The sequence below is a fragment of the Acinonyx jubatus genome, chromosome D4, assembly GCF_027475565.1.
Source record: "Acinonyx jubatus isolate Ajub_Pintada_27869175 chromosome D4, VMU_Ajub_asm_v1.0, whole genome shotgun sequence".
NCBI classification, from domain to species: Eukaryota; Metazoa; Chordata; class Mammalia; order Carnivora; family Felidae; genus Acinonyx; species Acinonyx jubatus.
The window spans coordinates 84,355,377-84,379,784 of NC_069391.1; the positions used below are offsets into that span (position 1 = coordinate 84,355,377).

Here is a 24,408-nt window from a genome sequence, read left to right on the forward strand (position 1 = left end):
AGTTGAAGGTCTCTCAAACACTGGTTGCGTTGGAAAGGCAGTGAGGGAGAAGTAATATGGACTGATGGATGGGTAGATGGATAAATATATCAAATACACAAAGACACATTTAATAATAGAGTCTATTATACAAGCTAGGTGGTTGTTATATGGGTAGTCAGTGAGTGATTCTTGCTATTTTGGATGTCTGAAAAAGTTTGAAATAAAGCTTTGGAGTGAGAAAGAAAAGCAGTGAGGGAATCAAAGCCATGCCAATTAAACATTCTTTCAAGGATGTGTCTCATGCTTCTCTAATTATGTGTTTTGGAATTTTAAATTTAGTTTGACAAATATGTATTGAAGCTCTATTATGTACCAAGCCCCAAAATACCTGGCAGCTTAAAATGCTACACGAACGGCAGGTGCCGTGAGGACACAAGACGGAACCCTCCAGGGTTCACACTCAGCAGCTGACACTGACCCAGTCTGCCACCCGAGGCCAACTTCGATAAAGGGCCATAATCAACGTGTAAAGTGCCAAAGGAACACAAGGATGGAAAGGTGGCTGGGAACAAATGACATCTGAATTGGACCTTGGGAGAACACGGAAGAAGTCAAAAGATCTGAACAGTGTTTACTCAAAACACTTCTGTCCCCAAACATACGGGTTTTTTTCCCCTCCACACCAACCAATTCTCTGATACCACCTGGATGTCCCACAATACAATTCACTTCTTTTTTTTAAAGTTCATTTACTTATTTTGAGGGGGGGGGGGCAGAGACTCCCAAGCAGGCTCCATGCTGTTAGCATAGAGCATGACACAGGACTCCATCCCACGAACCGTGAGGTCATGACCTTAAAATCAAGAGTCAACACTTAACCGACTGAGTCACCCAGGCGCCCCTGAATTCACTTCTGACACTGTGTGGACTTATCCAGAGCCCACAGGTTAAGGGTTCAATCTCACAAGACTGCCCTCACTTCAGAGGCCGATGGAAGGTTGTGGGGTCTTTGTTACCATGCCAGTGGCACTTGTGAGCACTGGGGATTCTTTCTAACGCCTGCACGCTGGGCTGGCGCATTCGATTCCCACAGGTTCCTTGGACACCTGTACCTTGGACGCCACTTTGCCATTTCTGTTCTGGGAGTTGGCAGTCTCCTTGAGCCCTACAGGAAAGGGAAGGCGACCCAAGGCCTCTGGGGTTTCTGTACCTACTGCTTTTCCTCCCCGCACAAAGCCTCTTTCCAGAGGAAGGAGGGGCTCCCAACTTCCAGGAGCTTTCTCTGTCGCTCCTCTTCCCCACCACTTTCTTTCCTTCCCCCTCACCTCCCTACCAACAACTAGGAGCTCCCGCCTCACCTGCATCGAGATGTCTCCCCACCTCCCTGCCTGCACACCTGCAAACCTTCACGTTCTACCAGAGGCCAGCTTTGCTCCAACTCATCTCAACTACTAAGTGCCCTTAGGGTCTTAGCTTTTGAAAATCATAAGACTCCCCCCCCCCCATTCTTTGGTAAAACTCTGTTTTTCCCCATACAGTAAATGATGCCTATATAGGACCTGCGGGTGCAGTGGGGGAGGGGAGGAGGCAGAAGCAACAGCAACTGCCAGAGAGGGAGCATCAGTGAAGATCTTAAAAATGTCATTCCATCAGTGTTCTAACCGCCGCCTTTAAATTTGGCTCATCCCTTGAGCAAAGAAGGAAAGGCTCACTCCACACCCTCCTTCCTGCTCTTGTGTCTCAGGAGAATTTCACTTCCACGTGACCTGCTCTAGACTAGAGGTTGAACCCCAAGGTGACTTGAATTCCTAAAGAAGCTGAGCCTCACACCTTGAGAGCTGCCTCGGTCTTAGTTACTGCTGACTCTCCAGAGGTCTTCTCAAGAAATGCAGAAGAAGCCCAAAGCTGCTAATCACCGAAGCATAAAACAGTTTAGAAATATAATGATTTATTTATGTTCAGTGTATGGCTGGTGTGCCCGTGTGTTCTTTAGACAATTATAACACAAGATCCTTAATGTGGGGCCATGTACTTCCCGAGTTCCCTGTACCAGTAATCACCAAGGGGATTCACTCTTTCCCATACTGCTACCTGTCCACGTGTGGCTTGTCTCTTGCCCATTTGCAGAAATTTCTCCTTTGATCCCTGTGGCATGCCTTTGACTAGATCCTTTCTTTGGTTTTAGTTCTCTCTCTGGTTCATGTGACAGTCTTGTGTGTCAACCATGAGGTCCAAAGGAGAAATAACTTGTCAGTTAAAAAAAAAAAAAAGCCAAAAATGCAGATGTTTGAAGAAAATATTAACTGGATTCTTTTCTCCAACAACTACTCACCCCAAATGAGGACTCTATATTAAGAAGGCTCCTGGTTTAGGGGCGCCTGGGTGGCTCAGTTGATTGAACGTCCAACTTCGGCTCAGGTCATGATCTCGCTGTTTGTGGGTTGGAGCCCCACGTTGGGCTCTGTGCTGACAGCTCAGAGCCTGGAGTCTGCTTCGGATTCTCTGTCTCCCTCTCTCTCTCTCTGCCCCTCCACTGCTTATGCTCTGTCTCTGTCTCAAAAATAAAAATAAAAACATTAACATATAATAATAAAAAAATAAAAAGCCTCCTGGTTTGAAGTCGATAAATACCCATAAGGCCTATTTCCTATTATACACCCATATAGGTAGGAGCCAGAGATGTCTCTCCCCGTTTAGCAGAAAGAAACTTTCCTGATCACAAATTAAAACTCTCCCTTTTGGCTCTACATTTATCAGCAGACTTGCTCACAATGGTCTTATTAATGATGACTGGGAATAATAAATCATTTCCTCCTACTACAAAGGCTGCTCAAATTAGTTCAAAATGGCAGACCTCCTGTTGAAATGAACCTTCCCTGAGTCAATGATGTTTCTTGGAAAAAAGTATAAGAGGAAGGTTTGCAGTGGGGTGGGACCCACATTTCTAGGATTTAAAGGGGAATATTTAGCAGCATGTGGCTTCATCGCCTTACATATTTTTTTAATGTTTACTTATTTTTGAGAGACAGAGACAGAGCATGAGTCAGGGAGAGGCAGAGAGAGAGGGAGACACAGAATCTGAAGCAGGTTCCAGGCTCTGAGCTGTCAGCACAGAGCCCAATGCGGGACTTGAACTCACAAACTGCGAGATCGTGACCTGAGCCAAAGTCAGACGCTGAACAAACTGACCCAGGAACCCCTATATATGTTCTTTTTGAAAATTTTTTTAAATGTTCATTTATTTTTGAGACAGAGCAAGTGGGGGAGGGGTAGAGAAAGAGGGAGATAGAGAATCCAAAGCAAGCTCCATATGGTCAACACAGAGCCTGATGTGGGGCTTGAACTCACAAACCGTGAGATAATGACCCGGGTTGAAATTAAGAGTTGGATGCTTAACCGACTAAACCACACAGGCACCCCTATGTTCTTAAACAATATCCAGAAGAAATATTGACCCAAAATGTATTGAATTCTTGTTTATTTTCACCCCAAGAGTTGAATACTGATTATGCCTTTGAGCTTCTATTATTCAATGAAAATAATACAAATACACAGAGTATACCTGTGCTCAACACCATACCTTCTCTATTCTTCCTTTCCCTCAGTGATAGAGGAAGCTTCCTTTTATTTCAAGAATACAAATTTAGATCATATGACCAACAAATTCGAACTTGATGTAAATAATACATTGATTGGGCTTTGCAGTTCTGACAACAATAAATCACCAAGAGCTCAAGCAGTGATCATTTTGAATTAGATCCAGAAATCTATCTATTTAACTTGGTAGTCTTCTCCACTGCCTTCTTGGTACTGGACAAAATGCCCAAGAAATTTCCCTTGCAACATCCTCCTCCACGAATAATGCAGATACTTGCAAAAAGTATCCCTCACCTAAAAAGACATTTTGGGAAGCACATGAAGTATTTTAAACTCAAGGCAACATTCAGACCTGTTAAGTATTTTTCAACTCCTCTGAAGACTTCAATAAAGCAAGAAGAATCCATATGCCTCACTCCGTCAGCCTGACTTAAAGGAGTATGAGGCAAGAATCATCCACATGCAGAGTTAAACAATGCGATTTTCCAAGTATACACCTGCTGTGAGAATCAGTAACTTCTTCTCAAACCAGCAAATTGGTTTCAAGTATTTGGTTCACTGGTTCCATCCAACAACCACGGATAAGAGGCCACCTCCGGAGTGAAAGAGAAGGGGGTGATGAATCCTGGCAAAATGTGTTCTCATCAGAATTCCTATGCTTTTTACTGCACGGATGGTATTTGCAAAACTCTTTGGAAAGAACACTGGGTTTAATTTCAGGCAATCCTCTTTGCTGGAATTTTCACAAAAAGCTTTTGCGGAGTGTTCTATGATCTCATTTCAGGAAAACAACTCGTGCTATGGAGCTCTTTCTATAATGTGGTATTTTCTGGATTTTAGATTTTTCTTAACGTTGCAGCCAGATGATTCTTTCAAAAATAAAAGTGATAGTCTCTAGAAAGGTGTATCCGAAGTAACTGGCCCTTCTCCTGAGCCATGCGCTCTGGGAATATTTGTCAGAAAACCTGGTTCTTGAATTAAGAGAATATCTGTGTCCCTTACTCTCAGGCAGGAAGTCTGTGTTTTCTCCTTTCTCCCTTCCTGCCTTGTCATTCCCCAAGCACCATGCACCTTCCTCTTCAGCCAACAATATCTAGTATCACTTCCACAAACTGACTTCACTCTCCTGCTCTCTGAGGGCTTCTGGGCCAATCCCTGCACCTTCGGAAACGCCTTCCCTTTTCTTCCTCTTAGGATAAAATGCTCATGTGGAAACTCGAGCCCAAAGTACAACTACTTCTGTGGTCAAGAGCAAAGAAAGGTTTTTGTCAAGCAGGGTCTTCTGCTTAAGAGGACACACTTTCAAAGGGGACATACACAAGAGGAAAGGGGACCTATCCTAGCCAGTCCTTCCAACCGGTTATGAGCAACTTAATCCCGTGGATGGTCCCCAGACCTGCCCTCCATTCCCATCTGCCTATCCCACACTTACCACTAAAATGGCCGACCTTAGCACATGTCTCTCAGAACATCTTGCCTCCACTAGTAACTGAAGTCCTCTTTCCTTCATATTGCCTGTGTCCCTCTCAAGACACACAGAAGCTTAGGAGATTTCAGGACCTAAAACTACTGTTTGAGAGACACTATGGGTTAACCAGGCCTTTATGGGCTGGCCTACGAGTCCTACTAACATGAATTATATTTTAGGTACTGATAACCTTATGCTCCTACTTGTAAAGGGAGCTTAGAGTTAATAATATTGTTCATCACTAGCCCAGTATCTAAGAGAAACTGAGTTACAAACAACTGAATTATGGAAAACAAGTCTTCGAAAAAAAAAATGAGAAAATTGGACTGCTTTTTTGGGGTTTGCTTGCTTTTTCTTTCTTTTCCTCTTTCACATATGTATTCATTCATTAAATATTCATCGATCACCCATTCAGGGGCCAGGATCAAAGCAGAGACTCCCTGCCCTTGTGGGGCTTATAGCCTACAACAGAGACACAACAAAACAAGGAGAAAAAAGGAAAAGAGAAACCATATCTAGGGCATGTGGTAGAAAGGATGGGCACACAGTGCTCTGCTAGGAGTAACAGGTCTAGTCAGAGAAGCCAAGAGAGGTAGAAAGGAAGGTTCCAGTAGAGAGCACAATGTGTGCAAAGGCCCCATAGCCGAAGAAGACTGGTGGGGCCAGGAAATAAATGGAAGCCCACGAGGAACACAGACAGGGAGGGGAGTGGGGGCCATATGAGGCTGGTAGCTGGACAGCCGGGGTCCCTTACAGGGCTTTGTGGGGCAGAGCAAAAGAAAGCCTCTCCAAGTCTTACCTCGAGGAGGTGACACATCAATTGGGCATGTTTAGCAGGCTACTCTAGTCACAGTGTGGAGAGACAATGGTGCCAAGACTGGCTTCTGGCAGTCCACTTACAGAAGGTCATGGCATGAGTCCTTATGAGAAATAATGGCCGCTCAGAGTGGACAGAGACAGACCAAGAGACCACTAAGTGGGAAAAGAGACGGGATTTGGCAGTGGGTTGGATAAGAGGGCTGAAGTTGGGAAGCACAGAGGAATGACTCTTGGGTTTCTTGTGTATCAATTTGGGCTTTGGCTGTATCATTGACTACTATCTATAATTTTAGGCACTTTCTGTTTTTCTCACCTCGTGTTTTTCACCTTGAAGGAAAAATTTCCTGCTACTTCAAAACTAAAAATGCACGGAAGCCCCTCAGCATTATCCTACCTATCCCCTCAAATCTGTTTTTAATATAGACAATTCCCAAATGATTTCTGTTTATAGTTTTTAATTTTTTTCCATGTTTATTTTTGAGACAAAGACACACACAGAGTGTGAGTGGGGGAGGGACAGAGAGACAGGAAGACACAACATCCGAAGCAGGTTCCAGGCTCCAAGCCGTCAGCACAGAGCCCGATGCGGGGCTCAAACTCATGGACCGTGAGATCATGACATGAGCCGAAGTCAGACACCTAACCGACTGAGCCACCCAGGCGCCCCTCTGTTAATAGTTTTTAAACTAAATTTGGTCTCTTCCCTTTATCTGGTTTCTCTACATGGTGCGGTTTCCTTCAGTGAAATGGGAAATCTGAAATTTTGATATAGTGGTGGAGGATCTTTAGTCACAAATAATTCAATCCAACTCGGACCAACTATAACACAAAAATAAATTTACTAAGAAGAACACAATCGCGTCTCAAGGCATCGAACAGAACTGCAACCAAGACTCAGAGGCAAACTGAACCTGCCCAGAATTTCTCTCCATATTGTCTGCTCTTCTCTACACAGTGGCTTCAGACTTCGAGCATGTAACTTGAGCTTTCTCCAACCTTCAATCCGTACGACCGCTCTGCGCCAGTCCCCATATTTACATGCTCTGGGTTTTGCCACAGAGACTGACCCTCAGTCCCTCACTGTCTCAATTCCAAATCTCCAGGATGGGAATGGAGCCAGCGATGGTCAGGTGTTTGACCCTGGCCAATGAACTATGGCTGGGGGTGGGTGGGTGCAGGAATTCGGAGAAGAAACAGCCAATGCCAATTCTGAGTTCACAGAGAAGGGAGAATTGTTACAGACTTGGCAGACACCCCATATAGAGGAGGAGAGAAACAATAGCTCCTTTACTTCAATAAACACGTATTGAGCGCCAATCATGTTCCGTGATCAGTCCAGGCCTGTGGATACAAAAATAAGTGCAGCAAATTGCTTCTTTAAGCAGCGTAACACCCAGCACTGCCTGTGAACACCTTGGCCTCTACTTATATGTCGTCACTTACCTACAGCACATGCCTAAAAACTCACAGCGTACTACAGAGAACCAACACGTATGGCATTCATACCGTGCAACCAACACTTAGCTCTCCTCTTGCCCCACGCCAAAACTTTTGCAGACAGCGGGGCGAAGCTACAAAATTTTATTTCCAGTTGCTGACAGATGCCAACAAGTGGGCAGGAAATAAAATGCAAAACCTATAATGCAGATAACGGTGGCCGTTCCATCTACCATCATTTCATCCGTCTTCAAGGTAAAACGTATCTACCCGTACACTCACCGGGAGAAAAAAATGTTCACCGAACATCTACAACGCTTCAGACAAGTTTCCAGAGAGGCCCATGCAGCCAGAGCAGACAGCACATCCGACCCCGAGGCCAAAGACCTGGAGCCTGGACACCCCAGCTGTGGGACCCAAGGTGGGTTGTGCACTTGTAAAGTGAGGCTCACACCTACCTCTCAGGGTCAGCGTCGGGTAGCGGGAACAAAAGGGAAGAGTCTGAAGGGAGAAAATGATGCATGAGAAGGCAGTCCGGATGGAATAGGAGTTACAAGCAAGAGTATGGAAGTAGGAACCCACAAGGATCGCAGGGAGGCTGGGAGATGGGACTGAAAGAGAGGATTTACAAACGGGAGGCGGGGAAGTAAGGAAGAGCAGGAGTAGATGGACACGGGCCAGGCGGCATGAAGATTCCTTCCAGACCTGCGCGGGATGACCAGACAGCTAATGTACAGCTTAAGCCCCAGTGTTCCCTGACACGAGACGTGCCCCTCGCCTTGCAGACATAGCTGTACAGAATCCTGCCTTTTCGTACACATCAGAAAAAAAAGCTACCTAGTTATTATAGTACCTGTCACCTACAAAGAAAAGAGAACATGACTCCCTTCAGCTTCCTTATCCAGCAGTTTCCCCTCCATTCTATGCCTCTCAATCCCCCGTTTTATGTTTCCTTTTCACGGTAAGCTTAGATTCAGATTAGCAGCCTCTCTCGAAAGTTTTCATCTCTTCAGTGTGTCTTCTATATTTGTCCTCTAGCAGATCTTATTTTTGTATTTGCAGATTTTACTAAATCCCCACTCATTTGTATGAGCACGTATTTTAAGTTTATTTATTTTGAGAGAGAGAGACAGAGACAGCGTGAGCACGGGGGAGGGGCAGAGAGAGGGAGAGAGAATCCCAAGCAGGCTCCATTCCCATCACGAAGGTCCATGTGGAACTCAATTTCATGACCCTGGGATCACGACCAGAGCTGAAATCAAGAGTCCATCAGTTGAACCACCCAGGCGCCCCAAGACTACAGGCATTTTAAATCCACGGTATTATTTTCAAGTATCCTATTGCTGTCTCAATGTGATTCCAAACACAAAACAGATAATAACAAGCTACTTTTAATTTAAGAAGTAATCACAATATCACGGAAAAAAAAAATACTTCTGTTTTCAGAATTCATTCCCTTTTATTTAGGACATGCATTCTCAGCGGTGGGGATAAGGCCACAGAGGGGTGAAATTGGTTCTTCTGACACACACACACACACACCTTGCATATCATAGTGGCTGTGGCTCTCAACCCTATCGGACTTCATAGATACCCAGCATACCTGTAGTATTAACATGTCATGATGGGAGGAAGTAATTAGGGGGAAAAATGTCTAAAAAGACACTTCAGTGGGAAAATGAAAAAAAATTTTAAGGTAAGGCAAACAATTTAGAATGAACCTATACTTGCACAGTACGAGTTTACAGAAGAGTTAAATACAGTTTTTCATTTGATCTCCACAAACACCAGGTGAATCAATCGAGTGCTATTAACCTCTTTTCCAGACATGTTAATTGACCATCAGAGGTTACTTCCTAATTGTGTGACTTTGGTGGCAAAGTCACCCCCTCCATCTATGACAGTACAGCATATACATCCTTTTAAAGCAGAAACCTACACTATTGGCACTTGGGGCAGGATAATTCCTGGTTATGGGGGGTGTTCTGTGTACTCTAGGGTATGCGACAGCACCCATGGCGTCTGCCCAGTTGATGCCAGTAACACCCCCTTCACTACCACCCCCTCCATCAGTTGGAACAACCAAAGATGTGTCCACACATTGCCAAACGTCCCCTGGGGAATGAGGTGAGGGGAATCACTCCTGGCTGAGAATCACGGACTTAAAGCCTGCTTAAAGGGAGACTACCACCTATAGTTTTTTAATTCATATGTGGTGTCATGATAACTAATAGTTATTGAGCATCGCTGGTCACCAGGCACTTCCTATGTATCGGCTCATTAAATGCTCCCAACAGCTCGGTGGGGTACATACTAGCCTCACGCCCGTCTCGCAAAGAAGAAAAACTTAGCCCAGAAAGACTGCAGTTAGTAAACTATAAAGCTAGGATATATAAATGTTGGCCTTTTATTTATCACAAAGAAGTACTTGGGGGGCATCTGGGTGGCTCAGTCAGTTAAGCCTCTGACTCTTGATTTCGGCTCAGGTCATGATCTCACGGTTTAAGTTCGAGCTCAGCGTTAGGCTCTGCGCTGACAGCATGAAACCTGCTTGGGACTCTCTCTCCCTCTCCTCTCTGCCCCTTCCCTGCGTTCTCTCTCCCTCAGAATAAACAAACATTAAAAAAAAACAAAACAAAAAGACTTGAACATGTGACCCAACTATAACTATTTTATTCATACAAAATAATCTACATTGTGATACTCATTCACTTTTAATCTACTCTTAATAAGCTCAAAAGGAAACCCTAGCAAAAACATGTCCAACATAAGGATGGAGATGTTAATACATGAGTTTTTTAAATTATAGCCCTATGTTTAGGATCCCGTTGTTATAAAAGTGTGTGTATACTGAAGTCATACTTAAACACACGTACAGAAAAAAGACTGGAAATGCATATCTCATCTTAGTAGGATGTCTCTATGGGAAGTAAGATAACAAACATTTTTGTCTTTTTGTTTATCTGGCTTTTCAATCTTTTCTATGATAAGTACATTTAAAAATCATACAAGTAATGGGGCACCTGGGTGGCTCAGTCGGTTGAGAGTCTGGCTCTTGATTTCAGCTCAGGTCACGATATCACAGTTTGAGTTCAAGCCCCACATTGGGCTCTGAGCTAACATTGAGGGGCCTGCTTGGGATTCTCCCTCTCTCTGCCCCTCCCCTGCTTGCATTCTCTCTCTCTCTCTCTCTCAAAATAAGTAAACTTTACTTAAAAAATCATATAAGTAATCACTTTTAAAAAGATGATTGGATCAGTTAAGTGTTTAAGAGTTTAAAGGGTAGAAAAAAAGTTTTATGTTACACGAGGTCTCTAAATTCAAACTGCTTACAGAGTAACAAAGAAGGAATACCATGCCCAAAGATGATCAGAGACAAGACCAGTGGTTCTCAAACCAATTCTCTAATAAGACTGAATGATAACTTTTTCAAATGTTCAAGGATAACAAAATTCGAAGAGAGAATTTAAAGTTCCTTACCTTTACATCTTCCCTAAATCTTAGACATCTGCTTCTGCTTGTTTCCAGTTAGATTATAAAAAGGCGAAATGTGAACAAATGAATGGACACCAAAATTTAGACACCTGAGTAGCTTAAAGTACTTATTTGGTGAGATAGGTAATCACATGCATATTGTTTTTAATGACTTCCCAATACTCTGATAGCTAAGAGTTGAGCAAGATTGGATTCCAGGGAGGGCCCTGTACCTGATTTTTCTATGCAACTTCCATCAACTGGCATGTTGTAGGAGCCCCTTATGGTATCAACGGGTTTATCAATGAATGAATAAATACAATGAGCAAAGGGTTAAGCATCTAAAGAAGAATAAAGGAAAACAAGTGATATGAGAATTGAGAGAGAGATGCCAGGATGAGCTAGTGAGGCAGACTGGCTAGTTGTTCACCAAACCATTGCCCTTTTTTCTCATGGGCACACTAAGTTAGACATTTCCCAGCATGCCTTGCGCTTAAGGGTAGAAACATGATTGCTTCACTTCCAAGAGAATGTGGGAAGAAGGCAGCAAATCAGAGCTAGACGAGGCCCGTAAGCTGAAGGGAGAGGATTCTGAGGGCCTGGAGGTGGGTAGAGCCATAAGAGAGAAGAAGCCTCAGTCCTTGAAACACTGTCTCAGGGAGGACTGCCCAACCAGGAACACTACATTGCACTGCATTATGGTAAGCCTCTGGATTTGGGGAGCTGCTATGTTAGTTAGCTTCCCTAATACACGTGGTTCAATCTGAAACCATCCAAGTGCTCAGAACCAACCATGGCACTTGTTCAGAATAAAAGCTTTTTCAGAGAAGCTGCTTCATAAAATCCCTAACGCTGCCACTCATCTGTTTTGCCTCTAGAGACAGCAGTACCACCGTTAACAGGATAAAGGTAGATATATAAATAAAATACCTAAGGTCACATCTGAACGAAGACATGTAAAACAAAAAAACTTCCCGTGAACCAAATGTGCTTACAAAGGTCTTCATTTCCAAGTACCTTTAACTAGTATAGCAAAGGGCATGCCTGTTTTCACCATGGGTGGGAGATAAACATTAGCATCTGAAAATATGGCAAGAACAAAAATTTGTGTGGACAAGTATGGATGGTGGATGTCCGGCAGACCCAAGGTAGCCATCTTGGATCCTACCCTGTCCATTTCCAGTTAATGTTTATTGAGCACCTACTATATATGAGACACTGCCAGTGGAGTATATAAAGGGAGATACACTTCACACTCGCCACTGGAGATATAAAGGGAGAGAAGGCAGCTGCTGTACTCAGGAAACGATCCGTTCAGGAAATAGGTGTGCACACCATCAATTTATAGTGTGAAATAGGTATTTCTAGTCTATTCAAATAGGACACAGTGGGAACACCAAAGGGGAAGTGCTTACCTCTACCTGGGATAATTTCACACAGGGATCCTTAAATGTCCCAAATCTCTCCTTGAAGGGGCAGCTTCTGTGACTCTTCTCCAGTTTTACATAAATTAACAGCTTTGACCAAATATTAGCTAATGACCCAGATGTGAAAACACAATAAAAAATTTGGAGATCCCCTTATCATCAAGAATTTGAGGGGTGCCTGGGTGGCTCAGATGGCTGAGTGTCTGACTCTTGATTTCGGCTCAGGTCATGATCTCAGGGCTATGGGATCAAGCCCCACGTTGGGCTCCATGATGAGTGTGGAGCCTGCTTGGGATTCATTCTCTCTCTCTCTCCCCCTGTGCCACTCCCCTGTTTGCACTCTCTAATAAAAAAACAAAAAAGAAAAAAAGAAGAACTTGAGCACGTACCATCTATGTATATGTATTTGGAGTCAACATCTGCTAATGCTATGTAATATAAGAAAAATAAAGAAATGCAATATTAAATTTGAAGTGAATATAAATTTACTGCATTTCCCCCTGTAGTAAGTGTCTTCGGGCAGATATTTTGAAACTATGCAAATCCCTTTGTTCTTCCAAGATTTGCCCACTGTTGTAGCATCCCTTGGTGGTCCATCTGCAGCAACGGTCACTGAAGGGGGTGCCTGTGGGGCTGGCGATTTGCTGTGCCCTTCAGTCTGTTCATTTTTTTTAGAGTTCTACTGCCAAGAAGAGTGGTCAATTCTCCCCCATATACAGTCCATCCTCATTATTAGGAATTTGAGAATTCGCCTTCAGGCTGAAATTTGTTTGTAACCTCAAAATCAGTACTCATGGCACTCTCTTGGTCCTTCATGGGCACGTCCAGAGCAGTGAACACTTTGAGATTCATGAAGTACACACATTCCCCACTGAGGTCCAACAAGGCAACATTCTACCTCTTTCTTTTGGCTCTCCTACTGTAAAGAGGTGTCCTTTTTCTGACCAATCGAAGGCCACCCTTTTCACATTTTTTGTGCTTTTTGTTGGTAGCTTCATTGTTTAAAATGTCCCCCAGTCAGAGTGCTGGTGTGCTGTCCAGTGTCCCTAACTCTGTGCCCTACAGAGAAAATGTGTAGTTAAATGAGCTTCCTTCAGGCATGAGTTATGGTACTGTTGATGAATGAATCCACAAATGAAATTAAATAGAGTCTTTAAACAGAAAAATAAAACCAGGTTATGTTTGGAGCAGCTGATAAAGAGGTTCTGACCCAAGGCTTACAGGAACCTAACCCTGTATTTCCCCTAGGAGCAATGGTTCAGTATGAGCTAGCTCAGATTCACACAGTGACGTCATAGAACTTAACCACAGCAAATAACAAGACTTGACTGTACCTATTTTATCAGTTACTTATTTATATCACCACTAACTCATATTTTTTATTTTATGGGTCACAATCTAATACCATCATTATCTATCCTTTTGCTCAAATTGTTCCATTGTGGCCATTGGGATAGTAACTTTATAGTGGCAAAGTCTGAGGTGACCATCTTGACCAGGCGATTGATACCAACTTGGACATCATAAATGCTGCGATTTGATGTACCGAGAAGGATGAGGAACCACTTGTGTCGTGCTTCTGATGGGGATGCATGGCCTCAATCCAACCCTATGATTCCAGACAGGCCTCAATTGCGGGACATGTGGTGAAATAAACTAATCAGTATTCTTTGGAAGCTGTCAAGGTCATAAAGGAGAATGAAAGACTGAGGAGCTGTTGCAGAGTATGGGAGGGCAGAGAGAAAGAACAGCTAAATGCAATATGGAATTCTGAATTGCATCATGGGAACAGCAGCGATAGAAAAGGACAGGAGTGGAACGTCTCAAAGTGAAGTTCAAATGACGCCTTTAGTTCATGGCACCATATCAATGTTAATTTCCTGGTGATGATAATTATATCACGGTATATAATATGTTAAGAACACGGTATACCGGGACGGGGACATCTAGAAACTCCTGGTACCATTCTTGCAAATTTTCTGTAAGTCTGTAAGGAGTTCAAAATTTTGACCATTGACTGGCCTTGCATACCCTGATTGCAGAAATGGTCAGAGAGTGGGGCAACCCCATTTCAGATCCTATGAGTTTGCAAAGCGTTCACTTTTCCAGGTCGTTTTTCGAAATCCAAAACCTTTGGCAAGCAGTGAATAAATAAGTGCTTTCTGCTTTAAGATATTATAGAGGATTTGGTTGCACATGGGCAGGAGACTTCCCTCTTAGCTGTTAACCTTGGGCCAGCCATAAACTCAGTTCCTTCATCCATAAAAAGAAGAGGCTGAAATGAATCATCTTACCTTATATCTCATATCTGTTACAACATAACATCTTATTGTTTTAACTTAACTTTGTTATTCAGTACTTGAAATCAGGAACTGCAAAAATACCATTTTGGATGCTTATTTATTCTGCTTTCTTAATAATCAGCAGTAGTGTTGACATTTCATAGGAAATCCAGGAATCAAATGACAGTGGTTGGAAGAAATTCTGCAGCAGTGCCTCCTGAAGCTCATTTATAAAAGAGATACAGTTGACAGGCTCACAAACAATGTAAATATATCTAAAGAATCAAAATTATGCATTCCTTTAAAATGTGTAAGTCTATCAACCATTACGCAGAAAAGCAGATTAAAAATTTGCACGTGTATAATGACTTCAGATAACATTTTCCACACAAGTGTCTTTAGATGGAGATGAGGTAGAACTTCTAATTAGCCTCTGGTAGAATATTATTTAGGAGGACATCCATCACTGGTAGAAGAAAATGCACATCACATAATGATAAAATATCACGTTCAGAACAGCAACGTTCTATATACATTTCATCCACCTTCTATTATTAAGGAAATTCTGTCAGATGTTGCTATGTCAGCTGAGAACTTCGACTTCTGCCCATTTTGTGATTAATGCCACTGGGGAAATAGCAGGAGAGAGAAAGCAACGAACGTGGTGTTCACGGTACTTGTCACTCTGCCAGGGCAGCAGAAGGGCTGAGTGAAGAAGTTGAATGTGAATCCTCTGGGGGCTAACAAGATGAATTCTTCTCTTCCTCTTCTCACCTGACAAATTCATCAGTTCATTCAGAACAGTAAAGAAAGAATTAGAAACGAGGAAAATGACAAGAAGGGGGTTCAGTTTCGGGCATTTTGCATGGGTAATAATTCCCCACCCCATTTTATAGAAGGCAAATGGTACTCTGTTAAGAAATTAAAATGTAAAGGGGGCACGTGAGTGGCTCAGTCGGTTGAGCATGCGACTTCTGCTCAGGTTATGATCTCATGGCTCGTGAGGTCGAGCCCCACAGTGGGCTCACTTCCGTCAGCCTGTCAGTGTAAAGCCTGCTTCAGATTCTCTGTCTCCCTGCCCCTCCCCTACTTGTGCTCCCCTAAAAAATTTTTTTTCAACGTTTATTTATTTTGGGGGGGACAGAGAGAGACAGAGCATGAACGGGGGAGGGGCAGAGAGAGAGGGAGACACAGACTCGGAAACGGGCTCCAGGCTCCGAGCCATCAGCCCAGAGCCCGACGCGGGGCTCGAACTCACGGGCCGTGAGATCGTGACCCGGCTGAAGTCGGACGCTCAGCCGACTGCGCCACCCAGGCGCCCCTAAAAAATATTTTTAAAAAAGAAATTAAAATTTTGAGCCATCATTAATATGCATTTAATTATTTTTTCCAAGATAAACTCATCAGGTTTTGAAAGTTGATCCTCTGATCACTAATAAATTTAATTTTAATAATGAAATCTAGTATCAACGGAGCAGAATGGTAACCAGAATAGCATGGAGTTAATATCATGGACTCTTATCTATTTGTTTTCTTCCTCACTCACCTGGTCAAGTAATTTCATTCTCTGGGCCCTATTTCCTCATCTTTAACATGACAAAAATATAAACCATACTTCATAGGGTTGTCATGTAAAATGTTCAGCACAGTATCTAGTACATAGTAAGCACTCTACATAGACTACAGAAGAAAACAGAAAAGAAACACAACAAAATATTAAGTGTCTACCCTGCAGAGTAGGATTATGGGTGATTATCTTTTCCTGTTAATAAAGGAAACATCCCTTATTTTGCCAAATTTCCTAAAATGGACAAGCATTTCTTCCATAATCAGGAAATGTGTTGTTTCATTTAATGTTTCTTTATGTATTTTGAGAGAAAGGGAGCAGGGAAGGTGCAGAGAGAAGGAGAGAAAGAGAATCCCAAGCAGGCTCTGCACTGTCAATGCACTGTGAGGCTGACACGGGGCTTGATCCCATGAACTGTGAGATGGTGACCTGAGCCAAAAGCAAGAGTCAGATGGTTAACTGACTGAGCCACCCAGGCATCCCAGGAAATGTTATTTTAAAAACCAAGCAGGGTAAACAAGAGCTGTAAATTCACATATACATTATTTTATATTCTCCTGTCTTTTCCATAATACATCATCTAGTGATTTCGGACCCGGGAAAAGCAATGGGTGTAGACAGCTCAATTTCACTTAATCCAAGTTAGGCTGGGTTTGCAAGGAGTCTTGAAGGACAGAAATGAAAAATGATCAAATCAATGGGAGAAGGTGGAGAACACAGAAGTGAGATCTGGAGGCAGCAGCAGAACTTGAAGAAATAAAAACACAGGAGAGGAAGAAAGCAGAGAAGAGGCATCACCAAAATTCTCACGGACCAGATTAGTTGCAAAAGGAGCATCAGAAGAAAGGACGCACCGGATACCTGATGGGGAGCGTTTTGAACAAGAACTATCCATAGGATAATTAATTTCATCTGTCAAATATCTGAAAAAGCACCTCTACTTCGAGTTCACTGTGGTGACTGGATCTGGCCGCGCCACTCCATCACCACCAATGGCTCTTTTCCAGTCCTGCCTCTGAGGTTAATCCTTACCTGTGCAATGATTTCGAGATTCTGTGAAGAGACTTCTGACAGCGATAAGGATACAAACAACCAGCAGATTAGACAAGAAACTTTTTAGTCACACTTCCTACTCCTAATTAAACAGCCACTTTATCCTTGATGACTGCTATTCCACGGAACTAACTCCTCATGGAAAACACTGCCAACACCCTCACATAACCCCCAAGGTAGACTGGGGAGTAACCTCCCCTACACCTGAGACTGTAGACTTCTTTTAACAAAATGTGACGTTGCCTACCCACCACTCATCACTGGGATGTATTTTCCAGCAGGGCTAAGGTCCTATCACCACCCCACTTTCCCAGCAGTCAATTGCCTCCATGGTAAGGCGTACATCCTGTGGCCATAGGAGAAAATTAAATTGGCAGTATGACTAGGGGTTGGATCCATGACTTGATTTCATTTACTCTGAGAACCAGATGGCTGCCCATCCAGTCGGGAAAGGGTCAAGGTGAGATGGATGATCCGGTAGGCTGTGAACAGAACCACATACCCAGTTCAATTCCACGGACTTCTATTTTTATGCATGGTTAGAGACTCTTTACTGGTAAATTACTAAATGCATTATTAAGGGTTACTCAATTTGTTATTAATAAACTAAACTTGGTCTATTTATTTATTCTATATTCTCCTAACATGGCTTAGTGCCCGGCAATGCTTGCCAACGTTCCAAAGCTCCCACTGGGCATGCCTCATAGGAATAGAATTCTTGTAAATTTTTAGAAAGGATATTTAGGGAGGATCCTCACCCCTACAGATGTGAGTTGGTCAGGTTTTCAGCTATTGTTCATTTAATTATTAATTATTGTTAATTTAATTATTGTTAATTCCTTTTTAATCATCAATTGCTCTTGGTTTAGCATCTTCATTATGAGTTTCGTTTACTGTGGAGTGTTTGGCTAATAAATACTGTGTTTATGTTAGTCCAGACCCTATGCCAAGATGTTTATAAGCTCATTTACTGCTCTTAACACCCCTTTGAGGCAGGTATTATTATTGCCCTCATTTCACAGTGAAAAAATTAAGGTACAGAGAGGCTAGATAACTTGCCTGAGGTCACACAGCTAGAAATTGCAGTTAGGAATTTGAACTCAAGGATCTTTACTTTAGATTGAGGGTCAGCAAACTTTTTCTGTCCAGGGCTAGATGGTACCTATTTTTGGCTTTGTAAGCCATTTTCCATTGAACTGTGCTGTTATAGCCTGAACGCAGCCGTGGTTGCTACGTCAACAAATAGGCATGGCTGTGTTCCAATAAAACTTTATTTATAAAAATGGGCAGCATGCATGATTTAGCTTATGGGCCACAGTTTACTGACTCTTGCTTTAGAACGCTCACTGTTCACCTCTATGTCATTAACATTTGCCTTCATAACTTCTAGTGAAGCGCCTATGCAGATTAGGAGACTAAAATATTCTAATAGCTATACTGAGACAGGAAGGCATTGCAATTCAGATATTAATCAAGCATGCCCTTATTGCTAAAGAAGATGTAAAATCTATGTTCGTACAGCAGTATATTCATTACTGATGTGAAGAAATTTTGTTTTTTTAATTGCAACATATGATCAAGTTAAGCAGAAGATTTGATCATTTAAGCTCATACTGCAATTTTCTACAATATAAAATCTATATATAAGGTTGTCATTTGATTTTAAATAAGTATACAATCCACCTATTTTGGGCCCCATTGCTTTATATAATCTATTTGGACCCCAGGAAGTAGGGAGGCCAAGGGATCTTTGGAGCTACCAAGGATCAATACAGTCCAAAAATGCTCAGGAGACACCACTCTCAAGACTGAGGGAAGCTTCTGAGGCCCCATTATGTCTGGAAGGAGAACCCAATGCCAGTGGTAAGGAGTGAGGGCATTTTACTGTTTTCAGCAGTTGTACACAATGGTTCCTCTTATAAGCTGAACTGTGTTTCTCCAAAATGCATATGCTGAAGGCTAAACCCCCCATGTGACTATATTTGGAGATAGGCCCTTTAAGCACGTAAATAAGGTTAAATGAGATCGTGACTGTGGGGTCCTGATCTGACAGAGCTGATGTCCTTCTAAGAAGAGGAAGAGTGACTAGAGCTGTCCTCGTTCTCTCTCTCTCTCTCTCTCTCTCTCTGTCTCTCAGTGCACATACAGAGAAGAGGACAGGTGAGGACAGAGCAAGAAAGCAGCCATTTGCAAACCAGAAAGAGGACCCTTAACAGAAACCAACCACGCTGGCCAAGGACTTCCAGCCCTGACAACTAAGAGAAAATAAATGCCGGGGCACCTGGGTAGCTCAGTTGGTTATCCAACTTCAGCTCAGGTCGTGACCTCATGGTTCGTGGGTTCAAGCCCCACATCAGGCTCTATGCTGACAGCTCAGAGCCTGGAGCCCGCTTTGGATTCTGTGTCTCCCTCTCTGCTTGTTTCTCTCTCTCTCTCTCTCTCTCTCTCTCTCTCTCTCTCTCTCTCTCTCTCTCAATGAACACTAAAAACAAAATTTTAAAGGAAAAGAAAAGAAATGTCCATGTATAAGCCAATCTGAGGTATTATGTCATGGCGACCTGAGCCGACTAACATAGCTCCCAACTTTAGAATGTGAAAAATAATATGAACTTCCATGTTAGTCATATATTCACTATCTCTTGACTGAGATTATATACAAATGCATATATACACACAAATAATTCGTTATGACAACTTCAGTAATGCCCACGTTACTATTCATAACAGTATATAAATATCTTCAGGACAAATAGGTTTTGTGGGGTTTTTTATGTTTCAACCCCCTTACAACAGTAATTCCATTGACTACCCTGACATCCCCAGTCTTCTGGGAAAAAAAATCATCTATTCCTAGCCCCTTTTAAGTCTGACTAAATTTGCACTACTCTTGGCTCAGTCCCTCTCCCCCAGCTGTGCCCTGACTGAGGGTGGGGCATGCACAGAATCTAACATGTCAGATGCAGTTTAAGAAAATGATCTAAGTGCAGGAATCCCAAGGGCCAGAACAGGCTTTAGGCCAAGGAAGAATCATGGCAGCAGTTACACTGAATGCTGACCTCGTGCCATGTAACTAATCACGTTTCATTCTTATGGGCCTGACACTGGGAGCCCAATGGGAAGAAGCACCAACATCTTCAACTTGAACCTCTTTATAATTATTTTTTATTTACGTAAATTCAAGTTATTTAATATATAGTGTAGTATTGGTCTGGAGTAGAACCCAGTGATTCATCACTTACATAGAACACCCAGTGCTCATCCCAACAAGGGCCCTCCTTAATGCCCATCACCCATTTAGCCCATCCCCCACCCACCTCCCCTCCAGCAACCCCCCTCAGTTTGTTCTCTGTATTTCAGAGTCTCTTATGGTTTGCCCCCCTCTCTGTTTTTATATTGTTTTTCCTCCCCTTCCCCTATGTGTATCTGTTTCGTTTCTTAAATTCCACGAGTGAAATCATGATACTTGTCTTTCTCTAACTTATTTCACATGGCACAATACACTCTAGTTCCACCCATGTTGTTGCAAATGGCAAGATTTCATTCTTTTTCATCGCCGAGTAATATTCCATTGCATATGCGGCAGATATATGTGCATATATACACACATGCCACATCTTCTTTATCCATTCATCAGTAGATGGACATTTGGGCTCTTTCCATAATTTGGCTACTGTTGATAGTACTGCTAACAACATTAGGATGCATTGCCCTTTTGAATTGGCATTTTTGTATCCTGTGGATAAGTACCTAGTAGTGCAATTGCAGGGCCATAAGGTAGTTCTATTTTTAATTTTTTGAAGAACCTCCAAACTGTTTTCCAGAGTGGCTGCACCAGTTTGCATTCCCACCAAAAGTACAAAAGTGTTCCCCTTTCTCCGCATCGTTTGTTAATTTTAGCCATTCTGACTGGTGTGAGGTGGTATCTCATTGTGGTTTTGATTTGTATTTCTCTGATGATGAGTGATATTGAGCATCTTTTCATGTGTCTGTTAGCCATCTGGATGTCTTCTTTGGAAAAGTGTCTATTCATGTCTTCTGCCTATTTCTTCACTGGATTATTTGCTTTCTGGGTATTGAGTGTGGGAAGTTCTTTACAGATTTTGCATACAAACCCTTTATCTGTCATTTGCAAATGTCTTCCATTCTGTCGGTTGCCTTTTAGTTTTGTTGACTGTTTCCTTCACTGTGCAAAAGTTTTTTATCTTAATGAGGTCCCAATAGTTCATTTTTGTTTTTATTTACCTTGTTTCTAGAGACATATCTAGTAAGAAGTTGCTGTAGCAAAGGTCAAAGAGGTTGCTGCCTGTTTTCTCCTCTAGGATTCTGATGGTTTCCTGTCTCACATGTAGGTCTTTCATCCATTTTAATTTATTTTTGTATATGGTATAAGAAAGTGGTCCAGTTTCATTCTTCCGCATGTTGCTGTCCATTTAAACCTCTTCCCTATATCCCTTGTGAAACTTATCCTTATAAGCACTTAATATTGTTAAACAGAAAAGGGATCTAGACTGGGGGATTTTCAACCTTGGCTTATCATCTGTATTACCAGAGTAGCTTCTAAAACCATGGGCACCTAGCCCTACCCTGAGGGGGTGGACTCTGAGGAATTATGAGGTATCTACACTCCTTGCACCCTCCCAATGGCAATCGAATGCGGCTACCTTGACACCATTTCTCAGATTTGCAATTTGATCATGGCATTAGATGAATATAACCCATGGCCTCAAATAAGGGCCACCCCATAGCCTTGCCCATTCCCCTGTAACTTTGTAGCACCCAAGCATCACACTTTGGCCAAGAGAATTTTAGGAAACTTGATGCAAGAAGAGACGTGGAAAAGTGTTTGCTTACATGTTTCCATTTGTTCCCTTCAATCCCTGCCACGGTAATGAGAATATCCCAGCCTAGTCCAGTGGAATGATAAGAGGCACATGGAATAACACGGAGTCATTCCGGGCAAGGCTAGGCTAGACCAGCTAGCCTCCGCCCTACCCAACACTGCAGATGCATAAGCAAGCCCAGCTACGATCAATCAAGACCAACCCAGATCAGCAGAATCACCTAGTGAACCATTGACTTGGGAGAAATAATTAATGGCTATTATTTTAAGCCAGTAAGGAGTGGAGGTAGAGGAGGGTTTGGAGGATGTGTTCCACAACACAGCTGGCTGATATAACTTTGGTTCAGGGGTGCGTGGGCGGCTCAGTTGGTTAAGTGTCCGACTTCAACTCAGGTCACGATCTCATGGTTCATGAGTTCATGCCCAGCGTCGGGCTCTATACTGACAACTCAGAGCCTAGAGTCTGCTTTGGATTCTGTGTCTCCCTCTCTCTCTGCCCCTTCCCCACTTGTGCTCTCTCTCTCAAAACTAAACATTAAAAAAAAAAAAAAAAAAAAAACTTTGGTGTAGAGCAACCAGGGGGACAGAGCAACTCAATGAGAGGCTAACATTGATGCTGTCGGAGACTTTTGCAGAACTTTTCAATTTACATTCCATAGGAATGTAAAAGAATGTAAGAGAAAGGAAAGAGAGGGTTTCCCAAGGTCAAGTATCTGGGAAATGCTAAGTTAAAGTTTAGCTTAGCTGGTTTCTTTGCTGCAGAATTCCAAAGCCTTTAATATGAGCCATGATAAGTCTTCTAAAGGAAGAAATTATAAGCAATGTTTCCAAACGTATTTGAGCACAGAAACTTCACTTTCCTCCACCCCCATGCTGAGCATTACATGAAATGAATATCCTGTAGAACATATTTTGGACACTATCTAAGGCAAATCGGTCTTTGTCCTGCTTCCGTGTTGTTCCAGAGAGAAGAACAACAGCATTTAAAGCGTGAGAGTTACAGTGATAGGAAGTGGAACTCAAAGAAGTCAAACAAAGACTTGGCAACTATGAGAGTCATCTGAAGACAGACTCGCCTGCCTAGGGAAGCAGTGGCTCTAAACCCCAAGACTGAAAGCGTCCAATCAGAGATAAATATGAGGTTTAGAAATTTTTTGTGTGTGACTACTAGTTACTTTCATTAATATTTAATAGCATGAAAAATTTAGATTCTTTCAGTTAAAGGTAGTATGATGGTTAATTTTTTTTATTTTAGAGAGAGAATAGGAGTAGGAGAGAGGAGGAGAGAGGAAGGGGGAGAAGGAGAAAGAGAGAGAAAGAGACAGAGAGAATCTTAAACAGGCTCCATGCTTAGTGCAGAGATCTATGCAGGGCTTGATTCCACTGCCCTGGGATCATAATCTGAGCCGAAATCAAGTCAGGCACTCAACCAACTGAGCCACACAGGTACCCCTATAATGGGTCATCTTATGTGTTGACTTGGCTGGTTATGGTGCCCTGTTGTTTGGTCCAACACTAGCCTAAACATTTTGCACATGTGATTAACATTTATAATCAGTAGACTTTAAGTGAAACAGATCTGTCTCCACCCTGTGGGTGGGTCCCAGCCAATCAGACTCCCTCAGTTTCTCTCTCAATCTCTCTCTCTCTATTCACACTCAAACACACATGCATACAGATAGTCTTGGTCTGTTTGGAGAGCCTTGGCAAAATACAAGTAGCTAGCAAGCATCATTTATATTTTAATCACTGTCCTGGATTTAAAATATCCCCTAAAAATTCTTTTCTAGCTGCCTCTCAGTACTTGTCCCAGGCAGATCAAAGTGCTAGGTTTTCCATTTGTTCCTCTGAGGACTCTCCTAGGCAGTCAGCTGAGAGGAGAGCTCATAGTTGCATTATAGTGATAGCCAGCAGGTGACATTTCTAAAACTCCCTTTTTAAGAAGGGCCGATTTTATGGGTCACCTTGGGGTAGCCTCATAATTTTGCAGCTGTGCACTATTTGTGAAGAACTGACAGTCCCTTATAAGCCACAGTGACCCAACTTGGCAGGGCCCCAGAACCTATTTATGGCCTGAAATACAGGGGAAGAGGTTACAGGAGGTGGTTCTCTTCTGGAATTGAGTCAGACAGATGATAACACTCCAGGTCAGAGTTAACACAGAGTTTCATTTACTGCATCAAGTTCTCTGAATGATTTCCAGGGAGCCTAATGGGAGCCTCAGTAAACCACTCCAGATCTTGTGTGGATATCCAATACTCAGTCATTTAGGGAAAAACAAAACAAAAACAAAAAAACCAACAAACAAAAGCAAGAGAAGAACTGCAGAAGGTCAACAAGAAAGAAGACTTTAAAATAGGAGGGGTACCTGGATGGCTCAGTCAGTTGAGTGTCTGACTTCGGCTCAGGTCACGATCTCACGCCTCGTGAGATCGAGCCCCACGTTGGCTCTGTGCTGACAG

At 42.7% G+C, this 24,408-nt stretch overlaps 1 long non-coding RNA gene across 9 annotated transcripts in view; it reads right to left on the reverse strand.

Moving 5' to 3' along the window:
• LOC106968182 (uncharacterized) overlaps positions 1–24,408 on the reverse strand; it is an 81,592-nt gene that overhangs the window by 13,026 nt on the left and 44,158 nt on the right. For 6 of the 9 annotated variants that reach the window (XR_008291301.1, XR_008291298.1, XR_008291300.1 and 3 more), the window contains one exon: positions 2,315–2,532. This is a non-coding gene — a long non-coding RNA (uncharacterized LOC106968182). Of the gene's footprint in view, positions 1–2,314; positions 2,537–12,192; positions 15,593–24,408 lie in introns of those variants that run through there. The other 3 variants (XR_008291299.1, XR_008291296.1, XR_008291297.1) reach the window with 3 other exon arrangements.